The sequence below is a fragment of the Phytophthora infestans genome, genomic scaffold, assembly GCF_000142945.1.
Source record: "Phytophthora infestans T30-4 supercont1.82 genomic scaffold, whole genome shotgun sequence".
Taxonomy (NCBI): Eukaryota; Oomycota; class Peronosporomycetes; order Peronosporales; family Peronosporaceae; genus Phytophthora; species Phytophthora infestans.
Window position 1 is genome coordinate 472,305 of NW_003303677.1, and position 8,536 is coordinate 480,840.

Consider the following 8,536-nt stretch of genomic DNA (forward strand, 5'->3'; position numbering starts at 1 on the left):
ATTTCTTAATTTCGCTCTCTACACGAAAAGCTCTCAGCTCTCGAAGTGTTTTGCACCATGCGTCTGATAAGGGTGCTGTCCGCTACGGCGGTCGCCATCTACTTTGCAACCTGCACTCTTGTGGACACCTGGTACGTACTCTAGGAGCCAGTCAGGGCATGACTACCGGAATTTACCGTATTTTTAAGCCCGATCGAGTTTTTGCAACCAGCGGTTCGTAAAAAGTCTGCAGCACCAACAGCATTAACCCTTTTGGCATAAAAAAGTGTCCCAGCTACAGCGCGCAATCCTCACACTATTGTGGAAAAAGCGGCGATTTCAAATGGGCAAGAGTATCTTGTGCAAGATTTTACGCCTTTCGCCGTTTTAAAGGTTTTGACTTGAAAGGTACTTTTTACACAGGCTGCAGAAAAGCCGTAAATTCCGGTACTTAGCTCCTGTGACGGGGTCACACAGCACCTTGCGCTAGAGAAAGTTATCTTTCGAGAGTATACAAACTCTCAGTGAAATGCAGCTCACAGGTCCCCTCTTTATTTAAAAGAGAGCGAAGTGACCTAATTAAGGTAGAATGTAAACTGAGTATATTTAAAGGTAGATAAAGCTTAAGTTTAGTACAAACTATAAGTCACCTATAGAATGCAATGTCATCAACCAATGGTTGGCTTTGGAGGACCTTGGTACTTTGTACCAAATATCCCGAAGTATGACGTGTCACACTTCATGTAACCAGGGTACACTTAGTGCTACGTACCCCGTTACCCCCCCCCCCAAACTTAGGTTTGGTTTACCGACCAATTAGAATGAAGAGGTGTTCGTCACAAACTTTTATTTTCAAAGTCGAAAACCATTGACTTGTCTGCGCGAGCGCGGCGGAGGCTCACTTCACAGTAAAAGCCTTGAGCAGCAGTCTGTGCGCTCTTCTTCTTGGTCTCCACTTTGCCCGTTAACCATGCCTCGTGGCACTGCAAAGGGCGGTGCGAAGACACGCTTGAAGGCTGCTGCCGGGAAGGCGCAAGCCAAAAGCACTAAGCCTCATGGCAAAGGCTCGGCGCTTAAGGAGGCTACTCAGTTGGCCTCGGAGGCAATCGGTTCCTCGGGTAACGCGGCTGCGGGCAAGCGCGCAAACAAGCACCGCAGTCCGTCGCCCTCGGCCTCTCCAGACAATCGTCCGAGCTCTCGGTTCGTAGAACGCGAGTTCGACTCTGGCAGTGAGGACGAAGCCGAGTCCGAGAGCACGCACGATGCTCCTGTGGGCTCTGTGGGAGGGCACATCCCAGTGCCCAGTGAGCACATGGATGACCGCGTGCAGTCGCTCGCTAGTGATCAAGGTGATCACAGTCCCAGGATGTCTGTGTGCTTTAAGAGTCCGGCCGTCAAGGCTAAGGGCACTCCCAAAGTCGGTGGCGATGAGGAAGAGAATCCTCGCAAACGTCTCTCGCTTGCCGAGGGTCTTGCGCGTGCTAAGGCCTCTAAAGCCGAAGGCACCAAGCCCTCAAAGAAGCGTACAGCCTCTAAGTCTCTAGTCCGCGAGTGGAAGGAGACTTAGCACTCCTATCCGAGTATCTTCGACTCAGAGGAGGAGAAGGAGGAAGAAGAGGAGGAGGAGGGTGCTATCTCTGAGCCCCGCGAGGTCTCCAATGACCCCGACCAGCAGCAGGAGGATTTCCCGAGCTGCCCAGCGTGTGCGTGGGGGTTCGGTGGTGGCACCCGTCTGCTAGGGAGCTGCCATCAACTTAAGAGGGTATTGGCCTCCCGAGGAGAGCTCTGGGGCTGACCTCTTCTTAGAACTTCTCGTCGCTTCTCGTGGCCTTGTGGGCGGCCACACTTCTACGAACGTGCCATAGTTCAGAAAGAACAGTTGTTCGCTGACAACTTGGAGGCTGCTCGGTGTGTGCTTCTCGCGCCACACCGCATTCCCCTTAAGGACTTCACGACTTGTCGTAAGAAGCCCGAATCCCGGGGTGGTCTCTATCCTCTTTGGGGATACCCCTGGGTTATGCCCGATATATCTCCCACGTGGGGTTCTTGTGCGGACATGTTCTGGGCTTGGGTGGAGTCTCTTAAGTACTCACCCACGGAGTTACGGGAACTCCATGAAGATCTGCTGCTGTCTTGCATCCTGGGCCAGCGTGATCTGCGTGTGAGGTTTGCCGACTTGGTTAGCAAGCGCATGCAGCCAACGGTCATCATGAAGCGTGCGGCTTCCAGCGCTCACGATCAGCGCGGGTACGGAATGTATTCATCGTCCGTACCTCGTTCGGGCAAGAAGCTCCGGACTACTTATGAAGCTACCGCCGCTTCTGTTCCCAGATTGCGACGGCCTTCGGGCAGTCAATCAGGAGCCGTTCAATCGGCTTCCACGAGTTCTTGGAGTGGGCATAACCCCTCCACCTCACGAGGAGCTGTCGCTTACCGCGACGCCGTTGCTCCTGGAGGATCCGCTCGACGTGGAAGTGGACTTCTCCATTCCGGTCAAGCAGGGGCGGAGGTGCCCTCGTACGAGTATGAGTACTCGGCGCCTCCCGAACGCCCCTCTCGTCCGAGTGCTCCGACTGCGGGTCCGACACAGGGCCTTGAGGTTGACCGCCTCCGTCAACGTGTCCTCGTGCTCGAGATTGCACTTGCCCTTGGGACTGGCGGTGATGATGCCGCCCAGCCCGGGAATCAGTGTGAGCTCGCTCGTCTTGCGGGTCGCCTGGACCTGCTGGAGCGTGAGGTCGCGAGCCTGCATCTGCGGGTGGATCGCCGGGCCTCTTTGTCCGATCTGGACGAGGCCTTTCGCATGATCCGACGGATCGAGACTCTGTTGCCACGTCCGGAGCCGCCTGCGGCACACTCCCTGACGTACGCGTATGGTGCGTACTCGGCGTATGGCGCCGGGGTCCGTTCGTGACCGCAGCCTTGCCGCTCCGACCGAGGCTTGCGTGCTTGCTTCGACGCCGTCGTCGACGTCTGTGACCGGCCCTCGCTTCGAGGAGCTGGGTCAAGGTGGGTCTGCGAGTCAGCAACCCCCTGCGGATCAAAGTACCGCTTAAGACGTCCAACGTAGAACGTCGGGGCATCGTCATTGACTTTGACAGGTCGATGGTGTACGACGCACCATGTCTGGCCAGGACTGCAAATAATCCGATGAAGCGGTGCGTCAGCTTGTTGCTTCCGACAGAGCTGATAGTGTCAAGAGGTACGTTCCTCGTGTCCAGCAACACTAAGTCCCCCACTTTAAATACACTTAAGTTTCCTCTTCCATGTTTGTCGGAGTACTCCTTTTGTTTATCTTGAGCCGCTGTCATGGCATCGCGAGCCCTGCTAACATCGCTCAGCTTGGTATCCATAAAGGATTCCACTTGTTTCCGCAGCGAAACTGGTCTCACATCCGAGACCTGGGAGGAAAGGGCTTTCCGAGCCTCTCCCCCACTTAGAATAGAGGAGTCAGTGTCTCCTCGAAGAGTGAGAGGCACTCTGGGGTGACGGAAGCAGTTCAAGTAGAACGGCGTGAACCCTGTGGACGCGTGCACCGCGTTCTTGAGCGCAAATTCAACAACTGGAAGCTGCGTTGACCACGTACGTGGTGCTGCCGCGCACACACTGCGCAGAGTGTCCTCGAGCACTCTATTAACGCGCTCTGACCGTCTGTCTGCGGATGGTCCGTTCTGGACATCTGCAGACGAGTTCCCCTCAAAGGAAACAGCCTTTTTTAAACACAGCCGTGAACCGCGAGTCTCGGTCCGAAACAATCGTCTCCGGGAGTCCGTTATAGCGGAACACGCCATCTACGAACGACCTTGCGGTTTGTTCGCCCGTAACAATGACGAGAACCGGAGCAAAATGTACCAGCTTGCTCAGCCGACACACGAACACCAAAATCCCGGTGTTGCCGTGTCCGTCGGCGGGAAGCCCAAAGATGAAGTCAAGACTCAATGACTGCCAACAGTCAGCCGATACGGGCATGCTCTGTAGTGGAGCCGAAGAGTGTCCTGCGGGTTCGACCCGCTGACATATTTCGCATGTATTAACGTACCGGGCGAACCACTTGTACGTGTAGGCCCACCAGAAAGACTGAAAGACCGACAGAAAGGTCTTCTCGCGGCCCAAGTGGCCGCTGGAGAGCGCGTCGTGCGCCTCCGCAAGGATATCGAACTTCAGATCCTCGTCGTTGGGTACGACCACCCGTGGAGGATCATCGGGCTCCACCCAGTAATAGAGGAGGCCATCATTCAACTCATATCGGTGGAGCCGTGAGCGCTGTTGCGACGAGAGCCAGTCGGACTTCGCGCTCGTTCCTGCCATAAGGAACTTGACGATAGGCGCGACAACCTCATCGCCCCGATGCGCCATGCGTATCCGATCATATAGATCCGTTGTCACCCGCGTGATGTGGGCCAACTCATAGTCAGGACGCCGAGAGAGGGCGTCCGCAAGCACGTTGAGCTTGCCCGGCTTGTACTCGACGCGGAAGTTGTACTCCGCGAAGAAGGACAGCCACATCGCCGTCCTTTGGGAGAGGTGAGGCGAATTGGTCGCCGTCCTCAAGGACGCGTGGTCTGTGTAGATCACAAAGGGCCTAGAGCCCAGAAGGTGAACACGATACTTCACAAGGGCATAATTCATTGCCAGGAGCTCCTTGTCGTCGACAGGGTAGTTCCGCTCGGCGGCTTTGAGCTGCCTGGACTGGAACGAATGACTCGTTCGTGTCCAGCCGTATCGGCCTACAGCAATGCACATCCGATGGCGTAATCGGAGGCATCGCAGACGACGCTAAACGGCTTCGTCTCGTCCGGCAGGGCCAGGACAGGGGCCTCTTGGAGACTGGCCTTGATGCTGTCAAAAACATCCTGGTGCTCTTGCTTTCAGCGCCAGTCGACGTCCTTCTGAAGGAGGCTCGACAAGGGCTTAGTGAAGTCCGTGTACCCTGCGCTGTACTTGTGAAGGCAGTTGGCCAAGCCCAACCACTTTCGAAGATCCTTCAGGGATCGGGGCGTCGGCCATGCTGCTATGGCCTTGACCTTGTCTGGGTCAGCCCGAACGCCCACGTTGCTTACGAAGCAACCGAGAACTTTAATCTCTGGTGACGCGAAAATGCACTTGTCGATGTTGGCGTAGAGCTTGTTCGCTAGCATTACGTCCTTCACTCGACGAAGGTGTCCTAGATGCACCTCCGTGGCCGTCTTGCCTCCCTCGGTACGGCTATGGACGAATATGTCGTCGAAGTACGTCTGTACGAAGGTACGCAAAGGGCGGAACAATTGCGTCACCAGGCGATTGAACGTCGCCGGGGCGTTAGACAAGCCCTGCGGCATGACGAGCCACTCCCAAAGCATGCCGCTTGGAGTGCTTACCGCGGTGAGCGGGATGTCACTCTCCCGCATTAGGATTTGGTAGTATCCGTCTACCAAATCCAGCGCACTGTACAGTACGCTCCCGGTCATGCTGTTTAACAACACATCCTTTCGTGGGATTAGAGTTTGGGTTGGCACCGTTGCGCTGTTCAACTTGTTATAAGCGTGAGCCAGACGCCACTTTCCGTTCGGCTTCCGAAAGCAGAAAGGCAGCGTCGAGTGCGGGGATTTCGACTCCCGCACCATGCCTGCCTTCGCTTTCGCGGCGAAGAAGGCACCAATGACCTCGCACTGTTCGCGCGGGAGAGGCCATTGCCTCGTGACACAATACTTTGTGCCGTACGACTCGATCCGGTGGGAGTTGGGTCGGTGGGTGTTTGTTCACGACGTCCGCATACTCCGTCACCAAAGGATACACTGGCTCCTTGGGGTTCTTAAAGATCTCAGAACCCAAGCGCGTCTGACGCTGCTTGTTTAGGTCTTCCAGGACGTTCTCGTCCGAGACCGAGGAGGAGTTCAGCTCCTCTCGAGTGATCTCAGGTTTCATGAGCACCATCTCAGCAATCTCTCCAGCTTTGGGTTGGTTAGAAAAGACTCAGCCGTCATTTCCTCGAGGTTCAGTATCTCTGCCACCTCTGGCAACGGTTCCAAGTGGACACCAGATGCCTTGACGGGTACACCGGTCTCGCCATCGAAGATGTGATAGCACGCTTCCACCGGCCTTGTCAAAGGAGCCCGAGCCCTGGACTCCGAGTCGCTTGAAGCGACGTCGATCTGAACGAAGTTCGGATCCGACTTGAGGCGGCGGCGGCGTCGTTGACGACGGCGACCGTGACGTGGAGCTTTGCTGCCCACGTCTAGGGATGTCGGCGCTACGGCATCCGAGGCACTCGTGGCCTCGTGTGGCACTGTGCTACCCACACAGGAAGCGTATCCGACGTCTTCCTCTTCAGTTAAGGTCTGGGCGACCGCGTGTGGCACTGTGTTACCCACTCTGAACACGCTGTTCTCAGTGTTCGTGACAGCTGCAGCTGTCGCGAAACTAAGTTACCCGCCTGTGGACCTAAGTTACCCACCTGGTCAGCGCCTCTTCTGGGCGCCGCCACCATCAAAACATCCTCGGAGTCGTCATATACGTCGACGACTCCCAAGCATCTGCCGGATGCTTTGGTACCCTGGTAGCCCTTGCGGGCGCCCCGGGTCCTGACAGAGGTGGGAACATGACTCACCAACGCTCTGTCGGACTGCGCAGGGCGGCTGGCACCGATTGCCTTGCCTCGCCAGTCAAACCAGGGCTCGTGATTCTCAAGCCAGGGCATGCCCAGGATCATATCATATGGATCCATATCGAGAACAGTGAGCTGTTCGAGGCTGTCAAAGTCTTCAAACTTGACGGCCAGATCCACTTGGACGTTGAGGACAGTGACGACCTTCCCGTCGGCCAGTCGCACTGACACCGTCCCGTTGCCCTTGCATTCTCTCAAATCATCGAGCAACTTGTTGCTGTTGCGAGCAACCGTCTGGCGGCGTGCGAAATTCTTCGACGCCCCAGAATCGATCAAGATTCGAAATGGATGATCGTATCCCCGTACACATCCGTGTACTACGAGCAACCCGCCGCTGCTCTTCGCCGATTCGAGAGTGCGAAGACTCTCAGGGGCTAAGTCCCCGTGGTACGCGCCACCCGCGCACCCATCACGAAGACTTAGTTCTTCCCCGTCGACTCGCGACATGACGGTGAAAAGAACTGGGTCCATTCGAGTGAAAAATAGGTGTTCTGACTTAACAAATCTTCCCTTAATGGGTTCTGTTTTATTCAATGAGAGCAAAATGCTCAGCTGCTTTCAGTCCTGCACCCCGTTTTCGTGCCCTTGCTTGACCCTTTTATAAACTTCCGGATATGATGATTCTAGTTCCAAATGTAACTTAATTTGAATGCTAAAATCAGGTTTATTTGCAAACCTATTTGGTCCACCCCCGCAAAAAGGGGGGCAGTGCTGTAATGCCGTCCGAGCAACACCTTTTCAGAGTTCGTGAACGAAACATGCTGATTTAATGCCGTCATGCTGTTATTTCTTCTTCGTCGCTGCCATTAGACGAAGATGGTTTGTCACCAGCCATAATGTCGGTAGCCTCAACAATCAAGGCGAAAATGGACCGAAATCCACTTGCGGATCCAGACTGCATCGATTTACACCAAAGAATTGTGTGGCTTCATAATTCACAAACGATTCACAGCACCTCGCACTTAGTGGAGTTTCCCACGACCTTTGGCAATATCTTTTTTCTACGGAAAAGATACGCTGGCGGCTCAAATGAGTGGCAAGGAATCCGACGCAGTGCTCGCTTTCCTGTTGGGCTCAATGTCGTCGCTGGATGCACCCGAGCACGGCAATACTGTATCGAGAGATGAGGTCGAGGGTGTAGACGACCTCCCACCTCGGGAGCCCGTGTCCGACAGCGACGTCGAACCTCACACAGCCGTCAGTGCAACAGCGGACGCCAGTAGCAGCAGCGATTTAGACACTATCACATCCGAGGTGACCTCGTGCGAGTCGGAGGATGATGGCAATTCGGCAGACACTCCGCATCCGGAGGCAATCGAGCAGGAGATTTGCATGAAAGATCCGGAATCGAAAAACAGCATGAAAGGCAAGAACGCTCACATCGCCGAGGCGGAGCACGAGGACGACTGCGCTGATCCGAATGTAGATCCAGACGATGGCGTGCAACAAGAAGATAAAAGACCGCCGAAGAGGGAAAAGAAGAGCTCAAAGGCTGTGGTTAAGGGACGTCCAGAGTCGACAGGAAATCGAGCGGTGGCAAAGAGCAAGGGGCGTTTGACGGAGACCAAGAAGAAGCGAAATAATAATGGTGTTCCCACCCAGCAAGAGCTTCTGTTTGTGGGGGGAGTTGCCACGGTGTTAGTTGCGTACCTCCTTGCGTGTGTGTACAGCTTCTTTCACCCTGTAGTGTTCCCCTTACCGAACTACGAGGAACTGTTCTCGGCGTACGATATCTCGAATGTTTCCGTGCACATTGTGAACCCCGTGGGAAACTCATCAATCACGCCACAAGGTGTTTCATTTGAGTGGGAACTTGCCAACTTTCCCACTGAAGCTCTGCATTTGTATGGCGCCGAGGTTTTTCGATACGAATTATTTTTGGACGACGAGGTTTTCACGTCGGAAATAGGGTTT